Source organism: Zalophus californianus, chromosome 1, assembly GCF_009762305.2.
Source record: "Zalophus californianus isolate mZalCal1 chromosome 1, mZalCal1.pri.v2, whole genome shotgun sequence".
In the NCBI taxonomy this organism is placed as follows: domain Eukaryota; kingdom Metazoa; phylum Chordata; class Mammalia; order Carnivora; family Otariidae; genus Zalophus; species Zalophus californianus.
In genome coordinates this window covers 133013027-133030827 of record NC_045595.1, presented here as the reverse complement: position 1 = coordinate 133030827, position 17801 = coordinate 133013027, and positions in this window count along the sequence as shown.

Sequence of the window (17801 nt, the reverse complement as noted above, 5' to 3'; positions counted from 1 at the left end):
TTTCCCGACGGAAGATGAGAGAAGCTAGTTCAAGGGGAAGGGGCAGAGGAAAGGCTGGGTTTTGAAGGAGCTAGTGAGTCATCCACATTCAATGTCCAGCCACAGCTGAAATGCTTCCTGGGACCCAGAGGAGAGAGGTTCACATTGCCTGCCCTATTTGGGAATTCCTCTGCATATTCATAATTGTGAAAATTGTGAGAATTCCTAAAATGTCCTTAACACCAAATTTTGAATTATGTCAGATGGTTTCACTGAGAGAAAGATCACACTGTGAGTACCCCCATTTATATTATCTTTTGAACTGATGCCTATTTTTGGTCCATTATAAATTACTCGCCTTTTGACAGGATTGTTTTTGTGTTCTCTCACTAATATATGTGTGCATCTCCACGTGACTCTTTCTCTGTCTTTTTCTGTCTTCTGTTATATAAGATACTTACTGCTGTCTTCACCATGATCACACTTCGGCAGTCAAAAAAAAAAAAAAGATATATTTCAGGTGTTTGAGATGAAGGAGGTTGCGTGAGTTTAACCTTCCTTGGTATCCTTGTGAGCTTTCTGTATTTAATACTTGTTTTATCTGAAGCCTGTGGAGGTTCTAAACTATTAGAAGACACACTTTCTGAGAACTACCTTTCTAGTAGCCTGAAGAAATATCATTGATGTGGGGCAACAAAGTTATTCTCTGTAATCCTCTTGATGTTGTAAATGAAAAAGAGGACGGAGCCAGCGCCATCTGAACTTTGGGCAAACCATTTGCTCAAAAGGATCATCAAAGGACCAAGCCCTGCCAAAATAATATTTTTTTTAAAAAACATCCAGCAGAAAGGAAAACATCGAGGAGCACACACAAAAATGAAATTGGTGCAAATTATCTCCATTGTGATGGGAGACCGGCACAAAACAAACTCCCACCACAGCCTGGAAGGGAGAGCCACACAAGACAGACATTGAAGTTCTGGCCTCACAGTAGCCATCTTTTAACAGCTTTCTTTCTTCAGTGCTTTAACCTAAAAAAAAAAAAAAAAAAAAAAGAAGAAGAAGAAGAAGAAGAAAAGAAAGACAGAAGAAGAAAAAAAAATAAAAGGAAAGAAAGAAAAAACCTACCCATTGTTATGCCCCCTATTCATCCTTCATTCAAAGTCATTCACTCTGCATTAATTACCACTTCCTTCAATGCACTGGGAGCTCCCAAACACGGCCTGTTTTCAAAGAGGCACACTTCCATGCCTCTGCTATTTATATGCAGAGCCTGCTGAAATTTTCATCCTAATACTTTGAGATTCCCCCCCTTAAATTTTGCATACTGTAAATGTTCATGGGGGGGGGAGACAAAAGAATGACTTCATGCTTCCAGGACAGTTGTTTGCATCTCTTTCATTTTCTTTCCAGCTGTGACTGGCAGCAGTGTGTTCTTTCACAGGTGTCCTGCCTGCTCTATGGTAATTTTTAACTTCCCTTCACTTTCTTTTCTGTCTGTCACATTTATAGAGATGGTTTTACCCCTGTTGCCTGGTACTGTGTGTATGGGTTTTTTTTTTTTTTTTTCACCTTTTTTATAGCAATCTAATTTCTAGATTTTTCCTAAATATGTCGCTGCTCTTAGGGGGCCATTTAGGAAGAAGGAAAAGGACTGAGCCAAGAGTTCAAAATCTCGTGTAGACATTTTTATGATATGGTAATTGGATCTCTGACACCCACTACACTTTATTAGTTCCTATGGGTCTGATTACTCCGAAATTTATGACAACTACAATGTTGCTTAACAGGAAATTAATGCACACTTGACAAAAAGAAAATCTGCTCCAGTGTCAGTCCTCAATAGAAAGCTTTGATTTTCTGATATTATTTCAACATTGCAAGATTGATGGAGCTGATTCCACCAAGAAACCTTCATAATTAAAACATAATTAGGAAACATATTTGTGAGTCAATTCAGATATTCATACAAATGTGTCGTGTTCGTTTATTCAGGCTACAAAATAGATGTTAATGTTGTTTTAAGGAGGGAAAAAGAAAAAGAATTAGTGAACTGGATGCACCTATTGAATCGTATACATTTAGAAGAACCTACAGGGTTTGGGCAGGTTAAATAACTGAATACCACATCAGGGCATAGGATGCTAGACTTGGAAGGAGATTTTCTCAGCCTTTTTTTTTTTTTAATAGTTGAGAAAACTGAGGTCTAGAAACACTGTGACTTGTGCACGGTCTTTAATAAAAGAGAGATTCTGGTTGTATGATGCCAATAGCAGCCTATTTTCCATGACATACCCGCCATGTGAAAAGTTTGCAGTCTTTCGTGAACACTTCAGCTGAACAACACGTAGTGCATATTGTGTCTCCCCCTTCCCTGGCACCATCACAGGGCCATGATCTCCAGTGTCCTAAGGTTACAGTCAACTTTGCATAGTGGGGCTTCTGATGCCTGAAATACAGTAGATACTTTAAAAATGATTGTTTTTGTTTTTAAAGATTTTATTTATTTATTTGACAGAGAGAGACACAGCGAGATAGGGAACACAAGCAGGAGGAGTGGGAGAGGGAGAAGCAGGCTCCCCGCCAAGCAGGGAGCCCAATGCAGGGCTCCATCCCAGGACCCTGGGATCATGACCTGAGCTGAAGGCAGACGTTTAACAACTGAGCCACCGATTGTTGTTATTACTGTTGTTGTTACTATTGTTACCAGGCGGGTCTCCTTCTGGCATTGTTTATCACTAGGAAGACCAGCCTTTTCCTTTAGGCATGTGGCCAGGTTCTCTTTTGAAAGGTGTCTGCAGTATATATATATATATTCAGATAACAGATCACATGCATGAAGACAATAGTGTCTATTTCGCTACCATCATTAGAATCTCTAATAGGGAGGACACATTGGAAAATATAAATTACAATAATAGGAGATCAGAGTTACAAGGGATCTCATAGATTATCTAGTTCAACTGCTCTCCCATTGACAGAACTCTCCCTCTGCCTATACTAGGTTTCTTATATTAACTAGTACAGTGTATCACCATCTAGACCCAAGGACAAGTTGAAAGGAAATGAACCCTATGAGCCACCATTATCGTTTATTGAAGTGCTTATTTTGTAAAACAGTACATAGCAGGAGCTTTACAAAATTATTTCTAATGCTTACGAACGACCTTGCAAATTAAATATTCATATTAACTCTGCTTTAGTGTTTGATGAAGTAGAGCCTCCAAGGGATGCATCGCTGAATGTATAAGAGCCAGGGTTTCTCGCCAGCCTCACAGGGCTCTAAAGTGCAGATTCTCCCGCATATCCAGATCCACATTCTTCCATCAGCAGACAATGGCTCCAGAATTCTGGAGAATTCTGAATTCTGAAGAAATGTGCCCCAAATTCTGGAGAATTCAGAATTTCTGAAGAAATGCACTCTATTTCCTTTTCCTTTTTCTTTCTATGAATGGTTTCTATAGGTTCTATACTCCTCATCAAAGGACATTCCCGACCTTCAAATTGATACACCGATCTTTCAACTCGAAAGATGACCAGTTATTGAACCATTTTAGAGATTCGAGGAATCTCAGCTTCAAACTACAAACGAAATAAACTCTGGACTTATAAACTCCAGCTGAAATGTCACTTGATGATACAGTAGCCTGGAAGTAAATAACTTCAGTTTAATCACATTAATATTCACATAAGAACCAGCACTAGGAGATGTCTGCGTTCGGTCATGGTCCTGTGGGTCTCTGAGGCCTCGACCAAGTCATAAGCTCTCGGAGCCTCCTTTCCCCACTGTTCAGATGGAGTGATTAGTGATCCTTTTCTAATAGAGTGGGATCAGGGTTAGGGAAAAAGTATGATCCTGCATGTAAACTAAAATGAATGATACAAAATTTCATAATTAATAATGATTAATGTATAAAACCTCTACGGTTTAGGACTTTTTATTAAATATTTGAAAAATGAATTAGAGTAATAAGGAAATAAGAATTCCTTTGTTCTGAAGAGGCAATAAAACACCACCATCATTTTTTGGCTTCTTGAAAAGAGAAATTTAAATTTAGGCAACTTCTGTCTCTGACTCTCTCTCTCTCTGTCTGTCTCTCTCTGTTTCTCTTTTGTTTGTTTTTAAAGGTAACTTAATTATTAAAAATAAAAGGAAAAAATCACCCAAAGCAATTATGATTGTTTGAAATTTCATTCTTTGGTTTTTAGACATTTTTTAGAGGTAATCTGATCTACCCCTCCCCCACCCCCCATCTGACTTATGATGAAGCCTAGACTCTGAGAGAGAAAGTGATTGCCCAAGTTCACCCAGCTCTTGAACTTGGAGCAAGAATTCAAGGGCAGTTCCTTCTAATTCAAAATCCAGGTCTCTTTTTGCTACACCACAGGCCTTTGTTCCTACCATCAAGGACACCTGGAGGGCTTACAGTTTACTTTGTTAAGGCTGTAAACTCCTAGTAAAAATGTTTGTCTTCAATTTCACACACCCTTCAGGATATCACAGCTGCCCCAGAAACCCCCCAGGCAGCACAGCCAGACTAAAGAGGCACCAGTGTGTGTGTGTGCGTGTCTGTGTGTGTGTGTGTGTGTCTGTGTCTGAGTGTGTCTGTGTATGTCTGTGTGTATGGAGGTGTATGGGTGGGGGTGTTTGGGAATGGCCAGGAGACGCACTACAGGAAAGATGTCTGACAAAAACCTAAAAGCGAAAAGATTTCTCTATTTACTAAGAGCTTTCTTTAACAACATCTCTATCAGTACATCTCCTTAGCAAAACAATGAAATGAGCAATGCTTAAGATAAAAAACGCAAATAGTGCTCCTGTGGGTATGCAGTTCCTTACTCCTTTAGAGAGCACCGATTTCCACTGGGAGTCACTTTTGGTTATAAGATTCCCAAATGCATGATTTGAACATCTGATTATTACTGCTGCTCAGGCATGGTGCTATTTCTCATTTACACAACTACAGAAAACAGACCACTTTTATTGTCCCTAAGCTTATGGCTTAAGAAAGAGTACATTATGACTATGTGTGTGTTGGAATCGTAAAAACAAAACAAAACAACTTTTTTCCGGAAAGTTTTAAAAGAATTCAGGAAGAGGGTGCATAAATACAAAAATTTTAATTAGCAGCCACAAGAGGTAACCAAAAATACATGCATTATATTATCCTCAAAACTGATGTTTCTCAACATTTTTATCACTAAAATTAAGTAAGGTATAAGCTTCCTTTATGAAACTCACATCTTTTACTTTAGCATTTTTTTACTTCATGTTTTTACTCCAGCATTTGTCGACCTTGTCCAAGAAAAGCTGTACTGTGTACTGTTGGCAGGAAATTTTTGTTTTCCTTGAACATAGCAAATCTTTATCACGACCTGGAACTCTCTTCTGCGACAGATACTTATACAGACATTAACTGGTGATTATGATGGTCATCTTGGGGTACTAGACAGGGAAAGAGTCCTCTGTCAACTGTTTACCTTCTAAAATGTGTTCTTATTTTCTCTTCGGAAGAGAATTTTTTATTCATCAAGATTATTAAGACCTTAAGGGAAGTATAACCAATCATTAATGTCAATCTTTTGTAAAAATATTAGTTTCTAACATTGTATCTTTCAGGTAACTAAGTCATGCCAAATAAGACAATTTTCTTTGACATTCTGAAATTTACAAAGTGGTAGTAAAAAGCAATTTTATTATATTTTATGTAAGCATACAGCATAGTTCCCACAGAAAAATGGGATTCAGCCTAACCTCCCAATAAGTGGTATGTGGAGCATATGTAGATGTTACTGTGTGGAAAAGGGGCAGCTTCCCTCCTTATAACCCCTCCACCCAAACCCAGTATTCACCCCACCCCTTCTTTTACCAGTCTCACAAACATTACATTAAAACCATTACCTGTAATTCTAAGAAATATGAATGTGGCAAGAAAATAAATTAAAATTTATGGTAAGTGCTAATAGTTATCTTAATATTGAGAGCTTTCAGGAAAGATCTAACACCATTGGTGATGTTTGAATCCTCTGGACGGTTGCTCACATGGTTTTTTGGGTTTATTTTATTTTATTAATTTATTTATTTAGAGAGAGAGAGCATGAGAAGGGCAGAGGGAGAGGGAGAAAGAATCCCAAGGAGGCTCCGTGCTGAGTGTGGAGCCAGACTCAGGGCTTGATCCCAGGACCCTGAGATCATGAACTGAGCTAAAATCAAGAGTCAGACACTGACCGACTGAACCACCCAGGTGCCCCGGTTCACATGTTTTATAGGTTTTATAACATATATTTTTTCTATGTCCCTTTATATGTTCACATGATGAAAAAATATAAGGTGGTAACAATAAACTTTAGAAAAATTCTCTGTAGACAGATTTTTTATGACCAAAAGTTAATCTGAAATGTTGTCTAAATACCTTGTGCTTGAAACCGGATGAGTCTCAGAACTATGAAAACATAAAGTAACTGTAAGTAATAGCTACCATTTATTGAACAACTATTTTGTGTCCAGTACAATGCTAGATGCTCCGTGCGCTTCAGAGCCTGGCAGACCTCCCGGGTTCATGTTAGAAACTCCATTTTACAGGTCCAAAGATGTTAAAGAGCCTGTTCAGAATCACAGCTAGTAAACAGTAAAGCTGCATTTTAAACCCGTCTGTTTTCTTCTATAAATACAAATGAAAGCAGTAATATAATACATAAAACTACTTAGTGTTAGTGTGTCTGAAGAAATGTGAAGTGTTATGGCAAATACACTTAAAATCTCCTTATGAGTATATGATCTTTTCTAATGAAAAGAGAAGAATCATAATTTTGTTTTCATCTCTTCATTTCTACTTTCTCCAGGGCAGAGAATGAGCGCAGAGATCATTTTTACTTGTATTTATATGCTTGCACCTGGCACGTAATAAGGGCTTTTATCACCGGGACACATTATGAATTGTGACCCGTGAATTCAGAAACATGGCTATGCTATTCCCTAAGGTATTGCTAAAAATTTAAACACAATCTAGAGTGTTGAAGGGTAAGTAGACGAAGAAAATATTGTTTAAAACTTTCCCAGTGTTCAAAGCGTTCAAAGTATAAATCTGAGTACTTTCTTTGGTTACCAGTTCTTAGTATCTCTTTTAGCCACCCCATACAAGATGATCAAACTGCTGGATCCGCAAGAGGCTTCTCCACGATACCCATATTTTTGGGTTACATTTGCATCTGCGGCATAGAAAGATGTTAAATTTGATCAAATATTTCATCGTAGCAATTTGGATGGCTCAGCCGCATCTTGAACCAATCAGCATATGCAGTAAGTAAGGTATAGCTTTAGGGCACCTGCCCGGCTCAGTCTCAGTCTCGGGGTTGGGAGTTCGAGCCCCATGTTGTGTGTAGCGATTGCTTAAAAATAAAATCTTTTTTTTTTTAAAGTAAGGTGTAGATTCTTCCTTGAAAAGGAACACCTGTCACAATTACTCTTTTATGAGATGGGACATATGTGGCTGACAGGTGACCTTTTAACCTCTCGGGCACTTCCATACCTGGGGCATTTTTCTCAGAAATGTGCTGCCCACGCTGTTTGCTTGCACTCTCCTCTGTTATCCCGTTGTTTGTTTTGCACACATTGCTGTATTTGCGCTGAACACAGCTAAAACCCTAGCGGGAGTACGACCACTTGTCTGACACATAAACAGCATCTGGGAAGGGGACCCTCAAGAGTGCTGCTTAGTGTGTAGACTTGAAGTGAGAGTGTTATTTTCACGATGAGTCAATGGACTCTGATTTGGCAAAACACATCTTTAAGGTGCACATGTGTGCGTACTTTATCCCAGCCCTATTTCTGTGCATTCTTTTCCATCAGAGATGGTGCCGTGATTAGGCATTACCTTGTTAACGGAGGGTGGCCAAACAGAGGCTGGCTTGCCGGAATGCTGAAGAAGGGATTTTTGTTTTGAGTCAGAGTTTGAACTAAATGACCTTTTAAATCCTGAGATTCTATGATTCTATAAGGAGGGTTGAGAAAAAAATATTTATGGCACTTAAATAATTCTAAACAGATTGCTTTGGCAAAGGTTTCTAAAATAGCATAAAGTAGAACTATATAAAATTTTCTAAGCAAACGGTTTATAGCAGTGTTAATTAGCACCATCCATCTACTCAGCTTCTGTCATGAACTTGGGTTTCCACGTACTGTAAAAGGGCTGCTCTGGACTTTTCTGAGTACAGTCAGATTTCAAGTAAAGGCTGAATGGAGTTCCATATATATCTAATCCCTCACTCATGTGTTAATTGTTGACTTGTATTTATGACTTTTCTTTATGCTCATGTCTCATTACAACTCTCTACTCACCCTGACTTCAAGGCTTAGTGAAAACAAAATCCATTTCTTAAATGTTCTATGTTGTGAGGCAAAGACTTTACTCACCTAGAACTCAGTTTCTCCATTTGAAAATTGGGATGATTGTTGAAATCTATCTCTGTGAAAATCAAAGGAGGGATGCTTTTTAAGGCTGGTAAAATTACTTCTTCCCCTAATTCTGAGTCTCACGCATCCCACAAGGCAGAGGACAGCAGTATGGCTGAGTGGAAAACCATGGTCCTTAACACACTGCTGTGGGTTTGGATAAACCACCACCCCCCTCTTGGTTCAGGTTTCCCGTTCCTCAAGGGAGGGAGTCAAATAAAACTCACCTCAAATGTCCCTTCTGATGTTCTTATGTTCTGAGAATCTCCTGCCCAACCCCCTAAGGTCAATTTGTGAAGTAAACATCTGAACAATGTCATCATTATTATTGTTATTCTGTTTTTTCAAAGAGAAATCTCAGGGATTTGGGGGATAAAAATGTCTAGATGAGTATTAAAAATTTCCATTCCAAAATGGCTTCCATTCCAAATGCCTCTTTCATCAGCCCTAACCTGGTGCTTGGAAACCTTTTGAGCTGGTGACAGCCAAACGCTCATTTGATTCCCTTACTCTTGAAAGAGCTACTGGCCATCTATTTTCAAATGAAGTAAAACTAATTTCACTTTGAGAATCCTTTGGAACATTTCATGTCATTCGTTGAGGTAATTGGGGACATCCTGGAGTGTCACAAAACCAAGGTTGGGAATCAGTGTTCTAAGGACTGAAGAAGCAAATTAATTTTTCTTTCTGGTTTTCTTCAGATAGTTTTATGTGTGAAAACTCTCTAAGGCTTTCATTATATGTTTTGGCTTTCTTTTCCTTGTTATCCTTTTTCTTCTTTATTTACTGTGTCTGGACTCCTGCAGAGCTCATTAATGTAGCTCTTTACCTAATTAGCTTTCTTCCAATGAAACAATGCCCCTTGTTCACGAATATGCAGGTTTTTAGAGTCAGGAAGAAGGCTGCGACCTTCTGAACCATTCCGCTGTCAGGCTGAGCAAAGGTGACTCATGAAACACTTGTCGAGGTACAGGAAAAAACAGCGCAGCAAGACAGTGCCCTGTCTTAATAATAGGAAAAATACATTTTCAAAAAGTTGTGCTAGGTTTCTTTTGAAGATTCTGTTCATGGTTTTCAAGGTCTCTGACCTAACCTGATTGAATTCTGGAATAAGCAGAGCTTTAGAAGAGGAAACCTGCATGCTGTCATGATGATGTGTTTATAGGTGAAGCCAAAGCAGTTCCCAGGAAAAAGTCCATGTAAATGTCTAGTTTAGGGTGGCCCATTTAAAACTTAAGTTTCATAAAATTTAAGTATGACTACCATGTGAACTTTTAATCTGCCATCTATCTATTTACTTGAAAATGACAATTTCTTTGCTTACTTACAGTTTCTCAACGACTTCTTGCTCCACCTTTCATATTTATTTAATATACAAACATTCATTCATTCATTCATTCATCCATTCACTCGCCCCATTAGCACTGAATAGACACGACTGCAAATATAACTCTTTCATAAAATGCTTTTCCATTAGCCAGCGCCGTTACTTTAACGAAGTCATTTAACTGCTCTGAGCACCTGTTTCCTCATCTGTTAAAATATGAAATGAGACGGGGACTCCTTCATCAATTTCATCCTATAATTTCTAAACAAACCCCCAACTGATGACATGGACATTTATATCATTATCTATAATTCATCCATGCTGAGAAATAAATATAATGTTTGGCAGCTCTTTATAAAACAACTCTCCCGATAACTATACTTTTATTGACTGGCAACCCAACCAGTGATGTGGGTCTGACCATCTGACCATAAAAATTTTGCCAGGGAAGGGGTCTAAGCATCCTAGAAACCCACAAACTTGATAGTCAGATTGTTTTAGTTTTATTTGCTTATCATTTTAAGATGGCTGGCATTGAGCTCACTGTTTGGAAGTAGAACATTTAAGATTGGTACTTAATACTTCCATTGCCTCATGTAATAGTCAACACCAGACTGGTGACCAGACTGAAAACAGATGGAGGCAGAGGCAGCTGCTTGTCCCCAGTGTCCACCCTTTTGCTTTTCCCTTTAGTAACAGAAGACCTAAGTTTCAGATAAGCACTTGACTGCCCAACAAATGCCTGCATTTCTCAGACTTCCTTGCAACTCGGTACACCCCATGGGGCTGCATTTGGGCCAATGGGACGAGAGCTGAACCAACGTGTGCGACTCTGGGTCATCTCTTCAGAGATGAAATCAATTGCCATGCATCTTCCCTCTCATCCTTGCTGCTGTCTGGGAAATAGTAATAGCTCAAACAACCTTGGAAACAGGCATTAAAGATGTCAAAGCTGCCCATCAGGCAGGAACCATTGTCCTCCACACTGTTAGGAGAGAGAAATAAACTTTGTATCTTACTTATGCCATTGTTTATCATAGATGCTTTGTTACAACAGCTTGGCCTATACCCTAACTAACACACCCTTAGTTTTGGATGTAACAAAAGAAAATTGTTTCCAAAGGATATATAATTATTAAATATTTTAAAATAGCACTTGGGAGGAAGGTAAAGGGAGGATATATTATGCAGCCTTTCAAGTATATTCCAAAGAGAAGGGATGTCAGAAAAATTAGGAAAAAATGAGGTAATTTAAGGATCTCTTGAAAGTCAGGGGAGGCTCTTAGGCCAATTGAGCTTTACAACACAGAGGAGACTCTTAAACGTCAAAGGCAAAAACTTACATTCATAAATTTTATTTTGTTCTCTTTTTGGTATTATATTCTATTTTTTTTTTAAGTAGGCTCCATACCCAACAGAGGTCTCGAACTCGAGACCCCAAGATCAAGAATCGCATGCTCTACTGACTGAGCCAGCCAGGTGCCCCTTTGTTATTATATTCTTATGCCCATATGTAAACAGAGGTTTTGCAGCCAGGCAATTGTGAATTCAAATTATATTTTCACCACTGACTAGCACAGATATTGGGCAAGTCACTAAATGACGGAGCTTCAGTTTGCTCATCTATAAAAGGGGAATAACAACGGATGTTTCCTTACAGAGTTGTTGCAAAAATCAAAATAATATATAAGCTGAAGTGGTACATACTGGGCTCTTTTTAAGTAGGAAACTGTTGCTATTATTGTCCTTCCCTGCCTGGTAGTTTGGTGTTGTTGCTACCGTTGATTCAGCGGCCATCTTGCCGGCGCTTTACTTTCTAAGTGGCCTGAGGGAGCCTATCTGCATTAGTCTTTCTGCAGAATGCCCCACCAGAGCAACACACGCAATAAGCTCCTCACCTCCATGTACAACGCACGCATACCGAAAGCAGGTTCCTGGTCCCTTGTGTTTGCACCGCTTGTAGGCGAGCATGCTCTCGCAGACATTTAGTAAGAGGCTTGGGTAACTGGTAGAACTTGGTACAATTACCTGAACAGGTCAAGTTCCTGCTGCAGTCTCATTTGCAAATACAGAGTCTCAGTCTCTGGGCCCCTCACTTACATGCTTTCTTCTCCTGATCCTTCTTTGAAGATTATTTTTCAAATAATACTTACACAGCTCTCCAAATGCCTGCCTCAAAGGACCCTCGTCTTTTTGATGCACTTTTGCTTCTGCATATTATGGTGCTCTCGTTTGGAAATGGAAGAATTTTAAATGTGTCACGAAACATCTGAATCCTCTTATGTACTTTCTATTTAACCTTGAAATATTCTTGTGCAGGTTAAACAGACTGCACAGTTTCATCAGAATCAGAACCTGCTTTGTGCTGAATTCAGGAGGTTTGGACTAGGACGAGCTCTTCAGGAATCCAAAGTGGGAAGATGAAACAATGGACTGTGCTTCTCATACTGTCAAATTTGCCCAAATACATCCTCTCTTCATCCAAACTCAAATAAAGCTTAGGTAAAGCAAACAAAAAACTCGAACAGGTTGTAAAGACATCATGACCTGTGCGTTCAAAACTCTTCTACCTCGATTGCAGGACACGATTACCATATTTTAAAAAATGTCTGCATAATGTTTGAGATACCAGTTGATGATGGCATATTTATTCCAACCAATTTCATGCCAGCTTCTGTCCTAAGATAGCAAGGAGTATCTATTACATGCCTCCTATGGGCCAGACAAGACCCAGAGCTTAGGGCTTTCCATTAGCTAAACCTTAAATTTAATACTACAAGTATACCCATTTTAAAGGCAAAGTAAGTGAGGCCCAGAGCACAAGGTCACACAGACAGTGAGTGGCCAAGTAAAGATTCAAACCCAGGCTGCTGCTCTTTAAAACCCCTGCTCTCCCCAATATTTCTTACTTCTTCTCAGACTGAAAGCATAACTGGGATTAGATAGCTCCACTTTGTTATAAAACTGGAGCTCAGATTTCAGAATTAACTTGGGTGGAAACCAACCACGTTTTCCCTTTGTCATACTGGAAACTTATGGTTTTGGCAGATACCATGATCTTGGAGCAAAAATAAAGGAGAGATTTTTGTAAGTGGAGCATGTTTCCTTTCTTCTTTTTACAGATATGATGGGGAAAAGAAGCTTAATGGAATTTAGTACAAGTTCAGATTATTTAAAAATGTATCTGTCTGTGTTAATGTGCATACCCCAGATATGCAAAAGGTGTCAGTTTCCCTTAATGAATGGAGGGCAGAGGGAATAAGTTTGTCAAATTAATTCCTCTTCTTTTCTATACCCCCAAAGATCTCAATCGATAGCCCCTCAAACTTTATCTTCAAAGAACCCCTGTGGATTTTAGGGGTATATTTGTGTCCAGCAGTAGCAGAGCTAGTGAGCCCCTTGCCCCCTCCCCATGCCCAGGAAGTGCCCCAGTGCTCCCAGCTCAGTCGACACTTAGGTTCTTCCTCATGGTCACACAGCAGACAGTGTGCAATTTAGAGCAATTACTTCGCTAATCTCTCTTGCCCTCTCTCCTTACCCACCCCCAAATTCCCAGTGTACCCATCCCTTTCCCCCTTTACATTTTTCAGACAAAGCAATTGACGAAACCTAAAAGTGAGCCAAGCTTACTTGAAAACTTACTTGACCTGGAGGCCACACCAGGTCGCCATAACCAGGAGAGCAAGGTCCACCTGACAGGACCACAGGAAACACTCAGCCCAAAGAGAATAGATGCCGACAGGTAAATGGGGCAGAAGAGACACATGGCTGGGGGGCTACAAGTCTCCAGCCTGTCATCATGGGCACTGTGTCCTACCACTGAGCAGTACGTGAAAGAGCAGTGAAGAGAATGTCTTCTCATTTGGGTGTTATAAACAATGAAACCTATTATACATTTTTGGGAAAGAGCCCTAGCTAGAGTATACCTTTAAAAACAATTTTTATGAACTTTATTAAAGTAGTTAATATCTATAACATCTCTACTAGAAAAAGATAAACTAAAGATTTAGAGGATTGACTGTTAATATAGTAAAAACATTATTACAGTCATATACAGATTGTAACCATTTTATCGTAAGCTCCTTTACCCAAATAGAAGTCACTAGCATTTTATACTGAATAAGTACCACATTTAATAATGGTACTGGCTTGATACAGTATATAGATATAGTACAGCGTTGTACTGTTCTTAAAGCACTTTTCCATAAGTAGTATCTGTTAAATGCTTTGGGATCTACTATATGCTGGGTACATCCTTAGTGTTTTCCATGGTTATTCCACTGGATCCTTCAACTTTGTCAGCAAGACAATGTCATCTCCATTTCAAAGATGGGAAAACTGAGGTTCAGGTGACTCTCTCAATATCATAAAATCAGTAACTGGAAGGTTAGGGCTCCCTTTTTCTGTTCCATTCTTGTGCCCTCAGTGCTAATCACCTACTATTACTAAGTCACACTGAATGGGATTGAAACATCTTTAAGTATCATTTATCAATAACATCTACAATCTTCTCTTTGTCATAAAAAGAAAACCAAGGTATTGCAGTATCTTTTCATACACACTGCATATTTTCCACGCCCTACCCAAGGGCTGCCAGGTCTTAGTGCTGGGTGGACTCCCTGATTTTTTGGTTAATGGTCCTATCTTGCATGTGATATTGTTGTGTATGGTCTATTCACCCATGGCATTGTTGGTAGAGTGAACTAATTGTAGATTGATATGTCTTCTTTCTGACCAAGAGTAGATGTGGTCCTAGTAAGGTGAAAGCCCAGGGCTTTGCTCAGAAAGCCCAGCGGACAAGCAGTTCATTCTGCCTTTATGCAATGGGGAAACTTCTTGGAGCAAGTGGGGTTTGAACTGGAGTTTGAAGAAAAGAAAATTGACAGTTGTAAGAAAACACACTCCTGAGCTTTACAAGTGAAGATGTAGAGTTAAACAAGTCAACTATAAGATATTTGATTTAAATACTTCACTTGTGCCAAGCCAGTTCTTTTAGGTATCTATTTTCATCTGTAAGATATAGATACTTGTCAAAAAGTAAAACAAACAAACAAACAAAATTAAAAGGAATTTGAGGGCTTTATTTATGTAGTTGATTGGTATTATCCAAACTATTCCTTCTATGCATTGCTACTCGAAATTAATGTTAAAGAACATCTAATTTAATTATTTAACTACTATAGAGTTATCTCTAATGTACAGAATATTGTAGAAAGACAAAAATAAGTAGATTTCACTGTTTAGTATCAATAATGGATGATTTAGGCAAGAATTCTATAGAGTCTTATATACCAAATTTTATTCTGTCCTCATTGGTATCTTTATAATCTCCATCTCTAGTGAAGAGCATTGACTGCACATGCACGCATGCACGCGCACATGCATATATACATCACCCTCCATCTTCTTCAAAATAATTTCTTTGATTTTGGTATTGTTTACCTTTTCTTATTTCATATATAAAGTCAGCTTCTTTAAGATGAGACTACTGAATGAATGGGTTATATTTTCCATGTAAAGCTTTCTTTATAAAGCACCGTATGGTCTGCTCCAATTCAAAACTGTGGCAGAGGAAGCAAATGCTGATATAATGACCACCAGTCTGGTCCTTATATCGGAGAACCAAAACTGTCCCATCACTCTTCTTGCCTTGCTGATCTCTAAGCATCATCCTCGTCATTTCACACTGTCGACATTTTATCTTGCCTCCTAGATCCAGTCTTCAAATTGTCACCAGAGTTGGGTTACCCTGAATCATGTCACAGCTCTTCCTCCAGATCTCTTTAAGTCCCCATCATTTGTGAAATAAAGTCTGTCTTTCTTTTTTGCACAGAGGGAGCCCTCCATAAGGGAGCCTCAAAGTGCCTTGCATACCACACTTCTCACCAGTCCTCTAACGTGCCCCCAGCTCTTCTGCCAAACACATCTTTTGCACCAACCAGGCAGAGCCTCACCCTTAACCAGGAATATTCTTCCTCACCCTGTTCTGAAGAGATGTTTCTCCTCACTCTGTTTTAAATGGAATAATCCCATTTTTTTCCTGAAAGGTAAGATCAATACTCACTAACCAAGGAGACTTTACTAAGATGAGAATTGTTTTGTCTAATTCTCCCACAGGCTGCTCTTCAGCATTCTCCTTACCTTCCTTCCCTACTTCCTAGTGGCTCTTCATGTTTTATGTATTTTGTTTGTTTGTTTGTTTTATTTTAGCTCTTATTATAGTGAGTTGTTCACTTATCTCTCTCCCCAACTAAATTGTAAGTGCCAGAAGACAGAGATCACGTCTTACTCATTTTTCCATACCCACAGCTGCATTGTACTCTGTATTTTGGCCAAAGACTGAGAATTTAATGCTTTTGCATTAATGAATACAAAAGTCTAAATTTAACAGGTAGAAAACTACTTCTAGATAAATAGTATGGTACACACAAAACAAACATCCAAAAACTGTCTGTTGATTGGAATGTTGGCTGAATTATATCCATTTATAGAGTGAATTATTGAGAGAGAACATTCCTTATTCCTTCCTAGTTTAGCTATAGCACAAGCTGGGGAAGACCAAAAAACAAAAACAAAAACAAAAACAAAACAAAACAAAAACCTGTCTCTTCCTTTGTTTCTTTAATATTCTTCTTTGCTAACTATAAACTCATGAAAAAGAATTTCTTGCCTTCAAGAAACTGACATTGCTTTTACATAGTTTCTTTAATCTTTAAACAAATATACATCAAGTCAAGTTCTCACATAGAGACTGGGAAATTTATGTTCTGGTGCCCCAACTCTTTGAGCTTCTAAAAGATTATATAGCCCAATATATCTACAGAAATTCTCTAAAAGTCACTGTAGATGATAATGAACAATAATTTACATTTGTGAGTACTTTACCATTTGTAAGTTGTTTTCATGTGTAATATTTTATAATCCTCACAGAAAACTTGTGAGTAGGTTTTAACTTCATTTTCAGGTAAAGAAACTCATGACATTAAATGCCCTGGCCAAGGTCAAACAGCTAAGATGCAGCTAAATTAAGTATGGAACCCATGTCTTTCAACTCCAAATCCAGTACTCTGCATAGCACCATGCAGAAATAGAACAACAACTGGGCTCCTGCACACTAAAAAAAAAAAAAAAAAAAAAAAAAAGAAACAAAACAGGGTCTGCACATTGACAAAGGTTGAAAAATACAGTGAGACTTTTAAGATAATGCTGCCTCCCCTCATAGGGTTTTTGGAGATGGAGTAAAGTCTTGAGCAATGGAGTGGATCATGCAGGTGGGGAGAAGAGCCGGCACAGGAAACCAATACAGAAGCATCCGAGGGGCCAATACAGATCCACCATCTCCGACGAGGTGATTAGGAACAAAACCCTAAATAATAACCTTATTCTAAAATATGCTACACCTGGAGGGAAGTTTGGATCATGACTCAATCCCAAGGAAGATTGTGATTGGACCAGAGAAAGGTCTCAGTATTCTCAGCACTTTGCACAGTGCCTGACATTGGCAATATTGGAGGTTCTTCTAAGTGTAGGATTCAACCAATATAATTGAAATGAATACAGGGATGCTATGCATGGGCAGGCCTCAATGTTTCAGTCATTTTAGCCCAGAAAGGCTAAAACAGGGAGGCACGTGGACAAAATTTACAAATCACAAATAGCATGGTTAATGTAAACATGTTCACAAAATCCTGAAAATAATAGAACAAGAGGGAATCTTTCAGAAGTTAAGTAAGATGAATACAGGCTCTGTAAGAAGTCCTCTCTGCATCACTTCAGGTATTACTTATGTAATTGTAGCAAAATGCTTCAAAAGTTGGCTCAAACTGGTGACTCACAGGGCTAAATGGTTCCTAACAGAAACTGGACTGATTCAAACTTTCAGATATGTTTTCTACTTCATTCAGGAAATATTTATCTAGTGTGGACTATGTGTCAGACCTATACACTATGCTAGCAATGCCACAGTGAACATAAATTACAATTCTCAGTCCTTGGAGCTTGCAGTCTGGTTGACATGTATGAGAATGATGGGCTCATCGATAT